Source organism: Nicotiana attenuata, chromosome 6, assembly GCF_001879085.1.
Source record: "Nicotiana attenuata strain UT chromosome 6, NIATTr2, whole genome shotgun sequence".
NCBI lineage: Eukaryota > Viridiplantae > Streptophyta > Magnoliopsida > Solanales > Solanaceae > Nicotiana > Nicotiana attenuata.
In genome coordinates, this window is record NC_031994.1 from 62,541,001 (window position 1) to 62,557,563 (window position 16,563).

The following is a 16,563-nucleotide window of genomic DNA, read 5'->3' on the forward strand; positions in this document are numbered from 1 at the left end:
GAATTCCTCCCAAGTGCACTCATATCCCAGACCGAAGGTGGTGCCATGTTTCTTTAGTTTGATAGGCTTAGCGATTCCTTGGAGGTTCTTGCCAAGTCCCTTGCTAGGTTCATATCCGCTCCAGTTCAATATGCTTTCAATTTTGTTGTCCCACCATTTGTCCTTGTCAACGGCGTTGACTCGCTCGATGTGGTGATAGGTCTCCCCGACTACCTTTCTTCTGCCTCCGATTGCTGGGATGGTCTGGCGACTGTATATAGGATTGCTACCGTCGCCGTGAATGATAACCTCTTGGTGGTTCCACTCAAACTTCACTACCTGATGTAGTGTTGACGCTACGGCCCCAGCGGCATGAATCCATGGTAGTCCCAACAACAAATTGTAAGATGCCGGCACGTCTATCACTTGAAAATAAACATCAAACCAAGTAGGCCCCATTTGCAAACACAAGCTAAATTCCCCAATAGTGGACCTTTGGGAACCGTCGAAAGCTTTGACGTTGATGGCCCCGCCCTTGATCTCATGCAGCCCTTTCCCAATGTCCAGAGTGTTACCAATGGACAAATGTTGAGGCCGGACCCTCCATCAATCAGGATTCTGGTGATAAAATAATCTTTGCATTGCACAGTGATGTGCAACGCCTTGTTGTGACTCAATGTCGATGCCCCCTTTTTTCTCGCGAAATCGGGTTTATGACATTTGGGAGGACAACTCATTTCCTTTTGGGAATTGGGTTTGAATTGATGAGTCACCACCTAATGATTAAGTGCATTAGGACCCTAAGAAGAACTTTGATTTAGAAAACCAGAGATTGGGTAAGGGCTTGAAATTATCCCGAGGGGAAGGTGTTAGGCACCCCTCAAGATCCACTAGTGTGGTTCCCGACCATACTATAATTGTGACTTTAAATGCAAACAACAAGTAGACAAGCAAGAATTACAAATACGAGAGGGGTTTTCACATAATGGTTGCAAGCAATTGAAATTAAAAGAAGTTAAAGAAGCTGAAGTTTGAGAAAAAGCAGTTTTCGAAATAAAATAAACAAGTAAAGGGAAGGGGTTTTCACCTAATTGTGGTAAGTAATTGAAATCAAAAGAAGTTAAAGAAGCTGAAGTTTGAGAAAAAGCAGTTTTTAAAATAAAATGAACAAGTAAAGGGAGGGGGAGGGGGGGTCCTAGGTTTATAAATAATATGGATCACCCCACACAACACCCGGTAACGGTTTATACACGTGGTGTTATCGCGTGGTCATCATATCCATATCTACCCTTTCCCACCCCGTTAAGGTATTAAACGCGGAATAGTCTCATTTCTTACTGCATGCTATTACCCACCCCAATCCTATCAGCCTCGGAGGTATTTGGGACTACTAATCCTAAAGGGAAGGGATGTAGGGTTTTATGGTTTCAAAGGACAAAATTCTAAGACGACACTCAAAACACATATATAACAAATATGGGGGAGAAGCATATAGCAGATAAAAAGGATAAAACAGACCTCCTTAAAACAAAGCGAAGCATATAATTTTAGCATGTCTTTCACATACTGATTAGGGTCTGATTAAACTTAACAGTTGTGGCAGACTGATCTATTACATATTTCAGATAAGAAGCCCGGATCAGGCCTGCCTGCTGGTTGTAGTTAATAAAATGTGATTCAATTTATAAGTTACCCTATGGCTTGCCTAAGTGTTGAACGAAAACCTATAGGCATGATATCTATTAGTTTCCAAAAAGAAGTATACCGATTTTAAAGAAGAGGACTTGTTAAAAACATAAATTCTGCAGATGTTAAGCATTTTCTACTACTGATTTAGACTTATAAGCGAATGGTCGATTCAGATTTAGTTGATAACTCCTATAGGCATGCTTTCTAGGTGCTATTGATTTTAAAATATTTTTTACAATCGAAACAAGAGTGCAGAAGTCCTATAGGCATGGTATCTAAATGCTGTTAGTTATTTTAAACCTATAAACAGGTTTGCCTAGTGACAGATGATGATGCAAAATTCAGGAAGTTATATAGGCATGTTAGCTATATGATATGCAACATTTGGAGATGACTTATAGACATGTTCTCTACATAATGCAGAAGGGCAGAAACCTATAAACATGGTTTCCTATAGACATAGTATCTATATGAAATGCAGAATCCTATAAACATGGTTTCTATATGAAATACAGAATCCTATAAACATGGTTTCTATATGAAATGCATAACCTATAGACATGGTATCTATATGAAATACAGAATCCTATAAACATTGTTTTTATATGAAATGCATAACCTATAGACATGGTATCTATATGAAATACACAAATGAAAGTTGAAAGCAGGATATGAGTGCATGAGCATAATAATTCCCTATGAACATGATATCTACCCCTTTTGCATGCATGATTGACCCTCCCCTTTCCACTAACATCCCCAATAGTTATTACAAGTTATTACAGCCCAGAACGAATAAGAAAAGGTAAAATTACATCAGAGAACTAAAATAAATTTACAACCAAGGAGAGCCTGATTCAGGTTTCCCGCCTGAAGCATGAAGTAAACCAACTCCAAAGATCAAGATCCAAAGCCTTTCTCATTTGGGGTGTGTCAGAGTTCCCTAAGAGCCTCATGGACTCCGGGCAGTTCTCACACCCAAATACATTGCAAGATTGAGTCATAGTGCAGTGTGGAAGGGGCAACCCTCAAATGTCCAAGTTTAGAGGGAACACAAGGTTCCAAGGCAAGGCTCACAAGAGGGGGGCAGAACTTAGAAACTAGGAATGAGTGTAAGTGCATAGAGGGAATTTCGGAAAGGGGAAAAAGGGAGTGGCAAAGACAGGCTAGTGGTCATACCCAACAATAGAAAATGCTGGCACACCCCACCAGCTCGTTAGAACATAATATTTTGGGAGTTAGGATCCCCTAAGGGATCAAGTCTAGACATGAACAATAACTGGAAGATTGCCATGTTCTGAACTATAACTCAAAACACATAGAGGGGGACAGGGCTGCTGGGATTCACAGTAGGAGCATATGTAAAGAAATTGACAAGCTGATTAACATTAAACATAGGCAATAAAGCAGATAGGGGTATAGAAGCAGTAAAATAAACACATTGGGATGAGGCTAAAACCCAAACTAGAACATACCAGTTTCAGGGAAATAAGAGAAGAAAGCAGTAGTCTTGTAAAGCCAAAATGCAAGCAAATAGTCAGAATGCTATGATTAGAGAACTATGCTACTTGAGTAGTGTAAAAGTGTTGAATTGAGAGTGTGTGATTGAAAGTGTCGAATTCAAGGTGTGTTGGTGAGAAAGGAGTCGTGCCCTTTTTATAGTGTAGAAGGCAAGCAGAATAAGGTAGGAGAATAATTTGAAAATCAATTACAAATGTTTCCCTTTAATTAAGGGATTCTGATTTCAAACGGGTAAAAATAATTAAGGAAAAAGATTGATCAAAACCTTTTCAAAGCAGTACAAGAGGGGTAAATACATAGAGATTTATTTAAGAAAAAAGTCTGGTAGCACACGGTTTGTGAAAATAAGGAAAGGAAATCAATTAACAGCCAGTAAATCACAAGGTCTGAATTTGGTATGGATGAATGCAGTCAGAAAAGGTGAAGAAAGGTTTTACTTAAGGAAAATCAGTAACAATCAATCAAACCTAAAAAAAGGATTTTGAATCAATCATAAGTTGGAAAACCTTTTCGGAAGAAAGAATTCATCACACATATAAAAACATACAGCCATGCTTAAGCACGAAGAACTACCATGCTAATCAGTAGAAGAGTCTAGCATAGAAAAAGTTCAGAGTCGTAAACAAAGAAGTTCAAAATTAGCTCATAGACTCAGAATGAGTCTAAAAGAGTCAAGGGTTCCAAAATAGAACCCCAGTTCAAACACCTGACCAAACCTTGTCGAAAACCCCCGAATTCTAGGGTTTCCACTTCGAATCAGATACAGAGACAAGGAGGCAAGTAATTGAAACAAGCTCAGAGATCTCTTTCAGAGACTCATGAGAAAACAAACAGATACAATAGCAAGTTCGAAACAACAGAGTAAAGAAACTGATTTGAAGCATAGTAAGAGTAGAAGGAACATGTTCAAGAAAACCCTTTAGAAGGGACTTAAATAGGGTTCAGAAGAGAAAAGAGATAGTATAACACTTAAGAAAATAGTAGAAGAAACATGTTTAAAGAGAGTCCAAACAAGGTCCAGTAGAAGGCAAACAAAGAACTAAAAAAACTTAGTAGAAAATACAGTAGAGGAACACAAGGATATCGGAAAAGCATAGCAAAAGAACACATAGGGAAACATAGCAAGATAAACATGTGAGAGCATGGTATAGAAACATAATAGGAAGATGAAACATAGAAAGCACAGAAGAACACGTATAGTAGTAAGAAAGCATAAGAAAGCAGTAGAAACACATGCGTGGTAAAAGGACATAAACATATGAGCACGGTGGAGACAAATACACACAGAGAAAGAGAAATAAAGTCGGAGACAATATTTTAAACTTTTCAGAAACCCTAAATCAGAAAGAAGTAATTATTGAAAGAAAAATTGGGAAAATGTTTAAAAACTATAGTAGAGCACAGATGTGTAATAGATATAAGAAAAAATCAGAGAAAACCTCGAATAGCTAAGGTTTCAGAGGAACCCTAAAACGAGAAAGGCTTGGAAAAGGTCCGATCTGAGTCGGATAAGTCAGAAATAGGCTCATAATGCTTGGATACGCCGGAGCAAGGCCGGAGAGGCCATAGAACCTTGAATCAGAGAAGATCTGAACAGACACCATCAAGTCCAGACCTCGAATCTTCGAACACCAAGTGTTTAAAAGCAGAGAGAGATGGGTTCAAGCCATCCATGGCCGGAGAGTCCATGGATTCCGGTGAGGTTGTGGTTGAAGATGGTGAAAGAGGCTAGGGTTTCAAGAACCTTTGAGAGAGTTTGAGGGGGGGGGGGGGGGGAATGAACGAATTAGGGTAGTCGTTTGGGTTTAATTATGGAAGGGTGGATAGGGGCCGTTGATCTCAGAGATCAACGACCAAGATCAAAACGGCTTGGGTCAGGTAATTTTAAATGGGTTAAGGGTTGGGTTAAATGGAATTGGGCTGGTCCGAAATTGGGTTCGAAATTGGGTCAATTAGGGGAACCAATTTTGGCTATAATTGAAATAAAATGAGGCTTGATTTTAAATAGCCAGTTTTTCTCTTTTAAATTTATAAAAATAGTAAAATAATTTTTTGAAACAAATTGAAAGCACTATATTAATTAATAATATATAATCATTAAATTAAAAATACTAGAATAAATTTTATAATTAAAAAATTGCTGTTAATTCTTAAAATAGGCTAAAATCACAATTATATGCAATTTAGTTTTTAAAATACCAAATAAATTTGTAGAAATTTATAAAAATTACCCTAGCTATATTTTGGTATAAATATGAGAATAAAATAAGCTATTCACCAAAATGATAATATTGGGAATAATTATGGGAAATTGATTTAAAAATCCTTTAAAAATTAGGAATAAATACTAAACGCTTGGGCATACTTATATATGCTATTTTGAAAGTATTTGCATATAAAAATACATAGGGAAAAATTGGGTATTAACAGCTGCCCCTCTTTACCCGGGAATGATGAAAGAGTTATCGGGTAAAGATATGATGGCCAAATTTGACCGAGTGAAGTGGTTTGAAGAGATTGACCGTGATCTGGTTACTGAGCTGCCTACATATCCCTAGTCTTACAGGAATCAGGCCATATGTAGTTCAGGATCCGTCGGCGGAGTATGCCGATGGAGATCTTTCAAAAACAGATGCGACATTTAAGTTCGAATGGGTGGTTAAGAGTCTAATAGGGCTGCGGGAATCGGAGCGGGATCGCTCCTGCTGAGATGGCCGTTGCTAGCCGGTTTACCTGCAAATAAGCAATACACGCATATATTGTGCATAGATTTAAACATGATGAAGTTCCCGTCGGACCATGAATGCTGTCTTTGGATGGTTAGGATGACGTCCTCAAACCATGACGTCTTGGGCCATGAAGCATATAATAAAGGATTCGCAGGCTATGAAATGATGCTCTCGGGCTATGAGAATGATGCCTTCGAGCGATGATGCCTTTGAATAATGATATGCAAGAGATAAAAGGGGTCCTCAGGCCATGGCATGGCGTTCTCGGGCTATGAAGATGGTGCCACCGAACAATGACGCCCTTGGACAATTTGGCGATCCTTCAACCCATGAAATGCAATAGGTGGCGATCTTTCAGCCCATGAGAGCGTAATTAAAGTGGCGATCTTTCAGCCGATGCAAGACATAAATAAAGGTGGCGATCTTTCAGCCATGCAAGATGTAGATGAAGGTGGCGATATTTCAGCCGATGCAAGACATAAATAAAGGTGGCGATCTTTCAGCCATGCAAGATGTAGATGAAGGTGGTGATCTTTTAGCCGATGCAAGACATAAATAAAGGCGACGATCTTTCAGCCGATGCAAGACATAAATAAAAGTGGCGATCTTTCAGCCGATGCAAGACATAAATAAAGGTGGCGATCTTTCAGCCATGCAAGAAGCAAATGAGGTGGCGATATTTCAGCCAATGCAAGACACAAAATAAAGGTGGCGATCTTTCAACCATGCAAGAAGCAAATGAGGTGGCAATATTTCAGCCATGCAGGTGGAGACAGGGCTTAGTCTCGAAAGGCAGAATGGTAGCCTTATGCAATGCAGAAAATGCAGATAGAGGTAGAGCTTAACCTCGGAAGGCAGAATGGTAGCCTTATGCAATGCAGAAATGCAGATGTAGACAGTGCTTAGTCTCGGAAGGCAGAATAGTAGCCTTATGCAATGTAGGAAATGCAGATAGAGGTAGAGCTTAACCTTGAAAGGCAAAATAGTAGCCTTATGCAAGAGATGAAAGACGAATAGTAATAACAATTCTTAGCTGATTAAGATACTGCGAATGCTGGGGATATTGTATGTGGATGTCAAATGTGAATAGGTGCGACGGTTCTGAGGGTTGTATTCCTGAACAGTATGAGCGTATAATACATGATTTTGCGACTTGGGTGCCTGCATCCAAAGAAAAATCGTGAGTATTGTAAAGGGGGAAGGTTAGTTCGTGTCCGCGCCGACTTTGCTTGACCTGCTTGGCTCTGTTTTTTGGTGATACTGTGCGTATCATTGGGGGTAGCGTTGCTAAACAGCAATTTTGGTAACAGACATGCATGAGTTTGTAAAAAATAGGACATGAGTGTATATTTAAGAAATAGTTTTTAGATGAACGGACGACTGTGACGTGGTTCAGGACATTGGAACCTTTCTCGCTTCGGAATTTTGAGGATCCTCCTCAAAATTCTGCCCCAGTTTACTGGGCTGCTGCTTCTGACGGTTGCTTGCGATGATCGGCTGGAATTACTTCGGAATTTTGAGGGTCCTCCTCAAAATTCTGCCTAGTTTCCAATTGCGGGGAGAATGAAAATTTTATTGAATTGTGACCGAACCCATAAGGTAGCCTACGTATCCCCTCTTAAACAGGAATCGGGTCAAACGTAGTTCAAATTACATCATATGAGGAAAGCATAAAAGTTACACATAGTCTCGCTTGACTGCATCTGAATTGATTGGTTTTGGCCAAACTTCTCCGTCCATCTCTGCAAGTATAAGGGCTCCTCCTGTCAGAACCCGATGAACCATGTATGGACCCTTCCAGTTAGGAGAGAACTTCCCTTTGGCTTCATCTTGATGTGGAAAAATCTTCTTTAACACCAGCTGCCCCGGTGTAAACCGTCTTGGTTTGACTCTCTTGTTGAAAGCTCTGGACGTTCTGTTCTGATAAAGCTGACCATGGCAAACTGCATTCATTCTTTTCCCATCTATAAGATCTAGCTGCTCGTAACACTTTTTACCCATTCTGCGTCGTCGAGCTCAGCTTCTTGTATGATCCTTAAGGAAGGAATTTCTACTTCGGCGGGAATGACCGCTTCTGTACCGTAAACCAGCATGTAGGGAGTTGCCCTAGTTGACGTGCGGACTGTGGTGCGGTACCCCAATAAAGCAAATGATAACTTCTCATGCCACTGCTTATGCTTTTCTATCATCTTTCTTAGTATCTTCTTGATGTTCTTATTGGCGGCTTCTACGGCTCCATTCATCTGAGGCCTGTAAGCTGTGGAGTTCTTGTGTTTTATCTTGAAGGTCTCACACATAGCTTTCATTAAGTCACTGTTGAGGTTGGAACCATTGTCAGTAATGATTGACTCTGGAATTCCGAATCGGCAAACAACGCGGCCGCGCACAAAATCTGCCACGACTTTTTTACTCACTGCTCTATAGGATGCTGCTTCAACCCATTTGGTGAAATAGTCAATTGCTACTAGGATAAACCTATGCACGTTTGATGCAGCAGGTTCGATTGGTCCGATACATCCATTCCCCATGCGGCGAACGGCCATGGCGAGCTTGTTGCATTAAGCTCATTTGGAGGCACCTTTATCATGTCGGCATGTATCTAACAACGGTGGCACTTTTGGACATACTGGATGCAATCCGTCTCCATAGTCATCCAAAAATAACCTGCCCGGAGTATCTTCTTGGCTAAGACAAAACCGTTCATATGTGGCCCGCAGGTCCCGGCATGGATTTCATCTAGTAGCCTGGATGCTTCTTTTGCGTCGACACACCTTAGTAATCCCAAATCCGGAGTCCTCCTATACAGGATTCCTCCGCTGTGAAAGAAATTGTTAGACAGTCTCCGAAGTGTGCGCTTCTGAGTAGCATTTGCGAGCTCGGGATATTCTCCTTTTGCCAAATATTCCTTGATATCATGAAACCAAGGTTTTCCATCTGCTTCTTCTTCGACATGAGCACAGTAAGCTGGCTGATCATAGATCTTCACGGGAATGGGATCAATGAAGTTCTTATCTGGATGTTGTATCATAGAGGCTAGGGTAGCCAATGCATCGGCGAACTCATTCTGGACTCTGGGAACATGTTGGAATTCCGTCTTTGTGAACCTCTTTCTCAACTCCTGTACATGGTGCAGGTATGGGAGTATCTTGGAGTTCTTGGTTGCCCATTCTTCTCGGACCTGATGTATAAGCAAATCTGAATCTCCAATTACTAGCAACTCTTGGATGTTCATGTCAATGGCCATCTTGAGCCCTAAGATGCAGGCTTCGTACTCGGCCATATTGTTGGTGCACGGGAACCTGAGTTTGGCAGACACCGGATAATGCTGGCCGGTTTCTGATACTAGGACAGCTCCTATGCCAACTCCTTTGAAATTTGCTGCTCCATCGAAAAACATTCTCCAACCATCATAGGATTCTGCAATATCCTCTCCTATGAATGATACCTCTTCGTCAGGAAAATACGTCTTTAGGGGTTCGTATTCTCCGTCCACGGGATTCTCGGCAAGGTGATCTGCCAATGCCTGTCCTTTGACTGCTTTCTGGGTCACGTAGACAATGTCGAATTCACTCAGCAGGATTTGCCACTTGGCTAGCTTGCCAGTGGGCATGGGTTTCTGAAAGATGTACTTCAATGGATCCATCCTTGATATGAGATACGTAGTATAGGCACAGAAATAGTGCCTCAGCTTCTGAGCTACCCAAGTCAAAGCACAGCAGGTGCGTTCCAATAGAGAATATCGGGCTTCGTACGGGGTGAACTTCTTGCTAAGATAATAGATAGCATGCTCCTTTCTCCCCGTTTCATCATGCTACCCCAGAACACAACCAAACGCTCCTTCCAACACCGCAAGGTAGAGTAATAGGGGTCTACCTGGCTCGGGCGGGACCAAAACTGGCGGTGTTGACAAGTACTCCTTGATCCTGTCGAAGGCCTTTTGGCAATCATCAGTCCATTTGGTAGCGGCGTCCTTCTTCAACATCTTGAAGATTGGCTTACAGATGACGGTAGATTGTGCTATGAACCGACTGATGTAGTTAAGTCTCCCCAAGAAACTCATTACTTCTTTCTTGTTCTTTGGCGGTGGCAATTCTTGGATAGCTTTGACCTTTGATGGATCCAGTTCTATCCCTCGGCGACTCACAATGAACCCAAGTAGTTTTCCGGCAGGAACCCCAAATGCACATTTTGCGGGATTCAGTTTCAGGTTGTACCTTCTCAGTCTATTGAAGAACTTCCTCAGATCTTCCATGTGATCAACGGCTTTCTTGGACTTGATGATGACATCGTCTACATATACTTCGATCTCCTTGTGTATCATATCATGAAAAATGGTAGTCATGACCCTCATGTAGGTGGCCCCTGCATTCTTTAACCCGAATGGTATCATCTTGTAGCAGTACATTCCCCATGGCGTAATGAAAGCCATTGTCTCAGCATCTTTTTCATCCATCCATATCTGACGATACCCAGCAAAACAATCAACAAATGATTGCAACTCGTGCTTAGCGCAATTATCAATCAGGATGTGTATGTTCGGCAAGGGGAAGTCATCTTTTGGACTGGCCCGGTTGGGATCCCGGTAGTCGACACATACTCTAACCTTCCCGTCCTTCTTTGGCACTGGCACAATGTTGGCTAACCATGTTGGATACTCCACTACCCTGAGAACCTTAGCTTTGACCTGCTTAGTGACTTCTTCCTTGATTTTCAGACTCATATCTGGCTTGAATTTTCTGAGCTTCTATTTTACTGGCGGACAGGTCGGGTCAGTCAGCAATTTGTGAGCCACAATAGATGTACTCAGACCAGTCATGTCATCGTACGACCAGGCAAATATGTCCTCATACTCTCTTAAAAATTCTATATGCTCTTCCTTCTCTGATGGTGACAAATGAACGCTGATTCGTGTTTCTTTGATGTTTTCTGCATCTCCCAGGTTAACAATCTCAGTCTCGTCCAAGTTGGACTTGGGCCTATTTTCGAAATTCTCGACTTCCTTAACAATCTCTTCCGGTATATCATCTTCTTCTGAATCCATGTCCGTTTGTTGCGTTGTCTCGTTGCATGTCACAATCGTTGGTTCATCAAGATAAGTAATAGTAATGCTGTATAAGTAAAGTAATGAGAGAAAATAATAAGAGTAAGATTTATAAGAAAATTGAAATGCTTTGATAAATTCCATAAATGTTTTGAACATTGGAGCTCTTTCTTACAAAAAATAAAATGCGAAAGGAAAGTAAACTAGTAAAATAAAATAGTGCATGGTGCTTGTTCAGCCTTGCTATCCCGAGGCACGCCGGGCTCTGGTGGTTCTGACGGTCCAGTTAATGGGCTTAGCGATTCCTTGGAGATTCTTGCCAAGTCCCTTGCCAGGTTCATACCCGCTCCAGTTCAATATGCTTTCAGTTTTATTATCCCACCACTTATCTTTATCGATGACGTTGCCTCGTTCGATGTGGTGGTAAGTTTCTCCGCCTATCTTTCTTCTTCCTCCGATTGCTGGGATGGTCTGGCGACTGTATATGGGATTGCTACCGTCGCTGTGAATGATCACCTCTTGGTGATTCCACTCAAACTTCACTGCCTGATGTAGTGTTGATGCTACGGCCCCAACGGCGTGAATCCATGGTCCTCCCAACAATAAATTGTAAGATGCCGACACATCTATCATTTGAAAGTCAACATCAAACCAGGTAGGCCCCATTTGCAAACATAAGCTAATCTCCCCAATGACCTTTGGGAACCGTCGAAAGATTTAACGTTGATGACCCCGTCCTTGATTTCATGCAACCCCTTTCCCAATGTCCTGAGTGTTACCAATGGACAGATGTTGAGACTGAACTCCCCATCGACCAAGATTCTGGTGATAAAATAATCTTCGCACTGCACGGTGATGTGCAACGCCTTGTTGTGACTCAATCCCTCCGGTGGCAGCTCATCTTCGTGAAAAGTGATTTGTGACTTTCCAATACCTGGCCTATCATGTTTGCCATTTCTCCTACAGTGATATTGCTTGGTACATACACCTCACTCAGCACTCTTAACAAGGCATTCTTGTGTGCATCGGAACTCTGTAGCAAAGCAAGGATAGAAATCTGCGCCGGTGTTTTGTTCAGCTGATCAATGACTGAGTATTCCTTCGCTTGTATCTTTCTCCAGAGATTGTTGGGCCCAGTTTCAGTGATGGCTTGTCGACCGGAGGTCTGCTTACTGTTATACCCCATTTTAACACGGGTCAAATTAGAGTATAACATATTGGTAATTCTAAGGTTTAATTAATTAAAGAGAGTTGCCACCTAATTATTTTAAAGGTGAATTAGAACACCAATTTTAGCTAAATAGTGCTTAAAGAATAACTCTATTTATATGGTCCGCTTGGTTTTAGAAATCTAGGTAAGGGTTCTAGTTAATCCTATAGGGAAGGTTTTAAAAGCACCCTATGTGATCCGTTAATTACGGTTAACCAACCAAACTTAGGTTAATTAGTTAAAGTTAATTTGCAAAAATAAAAACGTTAACGTCCACGTAATGTAAGGTAGAGATTAAAAATTAATGAGAAAAAAATGTACGGTGTGGTTAAGTTTGTATTTGAAAGGAGAAGAAAAAAACCCAAAAAGTGAACGGTAATGGACTTGAATTCTTAAACAATAGTTGAGATAAAGAAAATAATTTATGCTTGGAAACCAATATAATTCAATTCTAAAACTGTTTTTTTAAAAGTGGGTCAAAGACATTTGCTTAGCCAAACTTATTTACGTCAAAATACACCTTTAAACAAGAAACGAATTTTTTGAGTAAGGAAACCAATCAAAATTTGAGAATTTTTTTTTTAGACTTTTATCTTAGCAGTTAGTTCCCTGATTTCGTGCAAGTACTATCCCAAGAATTAGACAAAAACTGATTGTAAGACAACCTAACATCGATTATTAGTTATCCATAATCTAGTTCAGGTTCCTCTATCTATTGACTTAATTTTAAAGCTGTGTCCAAGACACCAAGCAGTGGAGTTAGTCGTGGCCCGTGGGTTAACTATAAACCAAACAGAAAATCAGTTGGTAAAACAAAACGAGTAACAAAACAGAATAATAGACATCTCAGTAGTCCAAAATCAAATGGTTCTCTTCGTTCTTCACTGTTTTCGTACAGTGCGAGAGATTAAATAAATTCCAAGGAAATACGCATCGGCTCGTGATTGGAAGGATCTTGCATTAAGACCCAATTTGCTCCAAAGTGTACATGTAAAGGAAGAGAGAAATAAAGAATTAACAAAATAACTTAAGAGTTCAATTAACATATGCAAGGATAAGAAAGATTAGAGAGCGGAACTTGATTCTTAACAATATATCAAGATTAAAATATGCAAAGACGTCCTAGTGTCAAATTATTTAATGAAATTCCAGCCATACTTCTTTTCATCACACAAACATACAACTATATGAAAGATAAATATTTTCAACTATTTAGACTAGTAGCAAAAAACTCTCAAATAACTGAAATATGAACTTCCAGTGATAATCACACAACAACATGGACATATTTCATCAAGACATAAATTTTATCTTAACAAAGTCATCGACACTTTTAAATCCAAATACTAACCAGCACAAAAAAATAGGCACAAAAGTTCTATTACTATGTTTCTTAAAGAAAGAATTTGGATAGCTAATACTAAAGTAAATCAAGTCTTCACTTAACAGTGTGCATTTAAATAAATCTATTCTTAAACAAATTGTTTGAAATTTTAAGCACGATATTTAGGGAAAAGGTCTTGAATCACAATGGCAAATAAATCTTTTGCAGGGCGACTAGCTCATGATAAAATCCTTCTTAAAATTATGGCATCTAACAGAGAAGTATGCAAAAGGAAATAAGTATTTTCATGTGAGCATTTCATCAAATATATATCGGGCATGCTTTTAACAATACACACCAGAACATAATCTCCTTACAAGATTACTGCTAATAACTTTAGTCATAGATCATTCCCTTAAACAAACATGTATTAGAGCCATTTTTATAGCACCAAACATAAACGCTTAATAGAAGCTAACAATCCTCGCAACAAACACGCATCAGGCATCAAAAAATCAGAATCAAAACGAGAGTGATAGGAGAAGATACGGACCTTTTGCAGGGCAGCGAACTGAGACGGGTCTTAGATGCGCTATCGAACTTCGATCTCGATTTTACTCCTCCCTCTTGAACAAAGCAGACTAGACTGAAATAAATAAGAATAACCAAATTTCTACTATGGCAAATAACAACAATAGAGGTGTTAAAAGTTAAAGCTTCTCTTTAGAATATAGCTAATAGGAAAATAGTGAGTTCTTTTTAGAGAGGAGAAGATGCCGGCTCCCAGTCCCCCAAAATATTTCCCTATTGCAAGTATTTATAGAAGAAAATTAGGGCTAGGGTTCGTGTTTTGAAAAAATTCAAAAGAAAAAATAGAGCAAGGTCACGGGTGGAGCTTTGAATTTTGAACAGTAAAATAGCCGTTCCTCGTTTCGAACGGTGACAGAAATTGGCGTGGTATCCGCTGGTAGTAGTCAGCAGTGTTACTAAAAATGGTGAAATACCTTTAGGTTTCGTGGAAAGAGAGAGAACATAGATTAGATAAAAAGAAAAAAAATTCTGAGAAGTTGCATGTGAAAAATCTGAAAAGAAATCAAAATTGTTTATTTGGCACATGTTTCGATATGGACTCTTGAAATCCAGGACAAATTTCCAAAATATGATGGACCATGATAGGTGTGGAATGGTTTATGGAAAAGATTTGTATGCTAAATGGGCTAATTATGAATGATTTTGGTCTTTGGACATGGGCTAGCTGATGGCCAAATTTTGAGCTTGAAATGATCTTAATATTCCTTTCTTCCTAGTATCTCCTTGGGCTTCTAAATAGAACAATATTCTCATAACTTAATTAAAGTATTTAAAAAAAAAGCCTTAACAAGATTATAATTTATGGCAACTTAATATAATAGTTATGAAATACTACAAAATAACTATTACATGAAATGTCATAATATTATTATAGTAAACTTTTATAAAGTGTAGGATGAAAGAAATGTTATTATTTCTCCTAAATAAAGGAAAATTATATTTTTGCAAAAAATGACAATAAGAATTATACTTAGAAAAATAATAATGATAACGATGATGATAGTGATAATAATAACAATATAAAGAAGAAAAGTAGTAGTAATAATAGTCATAATTTTAATAATAATAATAATAATTATTATAATAATAATAATAATAATAATAATAATAATAATAATAATAATAATAATTATGACAACAATGGTAATTATAAAAAAAAAACTATAGTAATAATAGTTTTAGTAATAGTAACAAATAAGTCAATTTGTGTTGAAAATAATAAAATGCCTATTTTTATATTATTAGTAATATTAAAAGCTTAAGGAAATAGTTTGGAAGAAAGGAGGGACGAAATTGGATGTCAACACTTACTCGACTCAGCCAAGTGTTCTGGGGTATAAACCCTGCCGGTTCTTGTCATACCCTGTGCTGCAACTGCTTCCCCGAACTTGGCTTTCCCTTTCCTTCTTGCCTCGGCTGTGTAGTCCCATGGTATGGCTTTTGTGTGGAATGGTGTTACGGCTGTCATTACTACCGGGATGGGCAACCTTGCTTTGGAAGGTAATACAACAACTTCAAATGGTACAAGCGCCTTTGGGGACCGAGCTCGACCTCAATTGGTGTTGGCGTCTTCGCAGAGGATGGCGTTTCAAACTCAAGTGGTATGGACATGTTCACCTCGGCGTCTCCAGAAGGCTGAATCTAGATTACAATCGGATTAAGGATGACTGTTGGTTTCTTTGGATTGTCGCCTTCTGCGATCAAACCGATTGATCCCTTGGGATCCCAATCATCCTCAATTTAAATCATGTGAACTCCTCCACCCTTGTGGTCTGGTAGAGGGTTATTGCGGACATTCGGAGCAGGCTCCTTTGCCAGGATGATCTTGTTATCAATCAAAGCCTGGATCTTATCCTTCAGGGAACGACATTCATCAATGGTATGCCCCTTCATGCCAGAATGGTATGCACAGGTTTTATTTGGGTTGACCCATTGGGAAGGGTTTTCAAGGGTTATAGCAGGGATATGGGTGACATAACCAGCAGCTTTGAGCCTTTCTTATAGCTGGTCAATTGGTTCGGCAATGGCGGTATACTGTTTGGGAGGTCTGCGGTCAAAATTTGGTCGGGGTCTTGGAAAGTTTTGGCGAGGGGGATGATAATTAATCCATTTTTATAAGGATATCTACTAAGCTTCAATTAATTAGGTAGTAATTTTATTAAGCGGGACGGACCAAGTCACAATCCCCGACGGTGCTCTACCCCACGCCCGTTATCCGGCGTGCAAGTCACCTCACATAGCACTATAATGTGCAAATTCGGGGTTTCAAACCCTCAACACAGCATTTACATCTATTACTAACCTCAAGCCGGCCAAAATCCTAGCTCGCTATGCCCTTGCCTCTCAAATCGACCTCCTCGCGCATCGAATCTGACCAAAACCACAATGAATACGTCACATTATGCTATAGCATCAATACCCAATCGAAAATAATCGAAAAACATCAATAATCCCGAAATTGACAAAACCCGAGCCCCGG

The 16,563-nt window shown here is 39.7% G+C and overlaps 1 pseudogene; it reads right to left on the reverse strand.

Annotated features, from left to right (window-relative positions):
* On the reverse strand, window positions 7,596–10,509 carry LOC109228395 (annotated as a pseudogene).